The sequence below is a fragment of the Poecilia formosa genome, unplaced genomic scaffold (assembly GCF_000485575.1).
Source record: "Poecilia formosa unplaced genomic scaffold, Poecilia_formosa-5.1.2 Scaffold301, whole genome shotgun sequence".
NCBI lineage: Eukaryota > Metazoa > Chordata > Actinopteri > Cyprinodontiformes > Poeciliidae > Poecilia > Poecilia formosa.
In genome coordinates, this window is record NW_006800240.1 from 125,888 (window position 1) to 129,045 (window position 3,158).

Below are 3,158 nucleotides of genomic sequence, written 5' to 3' on the forward strand. Positions count from 1 at the left end.
AAGCTTTGAGGTGGAAAATGATGGTGAAGTCCCTGTAGAAAGGACTGGGGACAAAGTCCTTGGCCAGTTGTCCTGATGACGACGCTGAGGTAAACCGGTAGGCAGTTCCTCCGGCCACTGTAACTTTGGCTATTGAATCCGGTGGAGGATCTCCAACCAGCTGGTGAAAAAAGACACCGCTTTTTTCTGCAAGAGAGACCGAGACAGAGAATAAAATTTTAGAGCGTGGATTAAACCTTTGAACCATTTCTGAAACTAAAATAAAAATGCATTCTCCTGGTGTCTAACACCACATCTACGGTGCTGGAGACCTACAGGTTTGCTCCAACACAACCGATTCAAAGGGTTGCATAAACTTATGAATTTTGGCCTTGTGCAGATTCATGGGAGACATGGAGTTTATGTGGGACTGGGAACGCTTTGGGATGTCTTTGGATACCTGATAAGGAAAACGATGTTTGGTTTTGCTCCTGGACTAGTTATCTGGATAGGTTCCAACAGAAATGGTACAAGGATTTTACCATTAAGCAGATGTGACACTACAATATTTCCATGACAAACTAAACTGTAATAAACGGCCATGATAATTAGGCATCTAAAAGAGCTCTATATTGTTTCCGCTTAATTTAGATGTAATTTTAAAGAAAACAGCTTTAAACCTAACCAATGAAATACCAGTGTAACAATCTTTTATTGCAAAACTGTGCAGCACTATTATTGTTTCTCTTGTGTTTAGCTTAGCGTGGACCCTTGTGGGATTTTGATCCAGCTGAATCTGGGGTGGGACAGGGTGGTCTTCTTCCCACTGAGGGCACCTGCTATCAGTTCATCTGCCATGAATGCAGCTGCTGCAGCTGTTGCAGCTCATGTGTGCAGAGAAAGTTCACTTCAGCAGGGTAACTTGCTTTTAATTAAGACCCTCCAGTTCTGCTCTAATTGAATAAATTTCCCCATCTGGAAGCTGTTTAAACCGACCACAGTTTCTCCACAAACATAAACTTAGAAGTAATAAAATGAACCTCCACTGAAAATGTCTGCCTAAAAATCAGACGTACAGTTTTAATTTTATCAGACTTGCAATCTGTTTCTTAAGGTTTTCCTGAGAATCTGGCTTCAGAAAACAGGTTTATTCATCCTACATCCTAGAATCTTACATTTTATTAAATAATCTGAATTATTATAAAGTGGATGTATTTTCTCTTCATTTTAGTTTATAAACCTTTAAAACATTGGATTGGTTGGTCCACCGGTGTGGTCAGAACCACCTGGAGCTTAAACTTTTCAAGACAGTGAAAAGTTTAAGACGATGGTGGAGTTTTGGAAACCATCTCTCACACTCCCTCCCTTCACCATCCTCAGCAACACCGTTTCTACACTCCTGATTCCTAAAACACCATTTCTCTGGACTTCAGATAGATGTTGCCCAACAGAGACTGGACTTCCTGCAACTCAAGTTGCACAATCTTCTACAGAAACATGTTTTTTTTCTGCCATTTATTCAGTCTGTCCTGTTTGGTTTCAGGTCTCCAGAGAGAATCATCGGGGCTGACCATCCCTCCGTCTAGGACTTGTACATATTCAGTTTCACATGATTACTGCCATGTCATTTCCAGATATCTCAGAGAAATCCATCACTGGTTAACAAATTGAAGGAAAAGCCGCTTCCAGCAGTAGTAAGAGGCTCAGATGGACAGATGGGCAAACAGGAGGAGGAAGGAAATGCGTGTCAGATATCCATGGGAAAGTGGACCATGAGGGACCCTTGGATGGATGAAGCGCACAGCCCCAAAAGAATAAGACTGACAGAAAACACTGGTAGAAACATGCCAGAAGGTCATTATGGAGCAAACAGGATTCCTCCAGAGGTTGAAGAGGGTCTTATATCCTCCCCAGGGGAGACATATAGATTTTTTTTTGCAGAAAATACAAAAATAACCAATGTTTAATAGGCAAAGATTTACAACTTAAACTTTAAATTGTTAAAAAGTAAAAACATAAATGGCTTCAGAAACACAAGTTAACTTTCTTCTTGACCTGAAATGTCTTTATTGCTAGAAAAAAAAAGAAGAAAAAACGCTTCATTGTGCACAATCTTTGTCAGTACTATTTCCAGCCAGGACTGAATTTCACCTAATTTTAAGCGCTGCCTGCCTTATTAGGCCAAACAAGCCCAGCGGAGGCATGCTAATCTGACCACATAATGATACACTGTGCTGAATCAAACCCTTCATCCTCAAATAACCTGAAACCAAATACTGGCGTTCACACAGTCAGAAAGAGAGACAAACGTTTTCGCTAAGCTGCCGCTCAGCTGTAGTTCTGTCCTCTGGGGACCAACCTGTTAACTAAGAGAGGCGAGACAGCTGCTGCACCTTCGATTGACCTCTGATCCACAGCCAGGACCTTAATCCTACCCTGAGAGATCAGAGCTATCCGATGCCGCCTGATAGGCAGTCACTGTGAAGTGTCATGGCTTAAAAACGTACTTTTAAGCCAAGAATTTGGTTGGAGCAGAGAAACGAGACGTCGAAGTATGTAATTAATGAAAAAGTTCTCACTGTTTCCAACAGGACAACTCTTTGCCTTCACCTTTAATACTATACGGCATGCAAAGGGCTTAAACTGCTTGAGGGCAAGAGTCCAGATTTGAACTAAATGGCTAAACTGCCTCAATAGCATGCAGTCAGGCTCTGCAGAGTTCAAAATATGAAGTAATATTAGAGCCAGGTGTGCTGAAGCAGAGCAACATCTAAAAGTTGCAGCAGACCGGCATTGGAGGAATGCAGTTTGAGACCGATGGTGTAGAGTAAGGAGCAATCTTTGACCAATCCTCTGGTGCTCTTTTCTCCTGAGCTCACCTCAAAGGTGAAATTAAGTCTGTAGACTGAGATGGATATTGAAGAAGGTTGATTTTGTGCCCTCAAACTCTAGTTTGTGTCAACTAAACTGTACGTTTTGAATCACTATCCTGCTGTAAAACCCAACGATCACAGAGCCCATCAGATTTATTTTTCAGAAGTAGTTATATTTCAAGAAATATACCAAGACATGTATCGCCAACAAGATTCACAAAATCCTTGGAAGAAAAACTATTTGACCACAACATAAATCAGAATGTCGAGATTTCTTTAGAAGCTTGTAAAGAGTACTGCCATTTC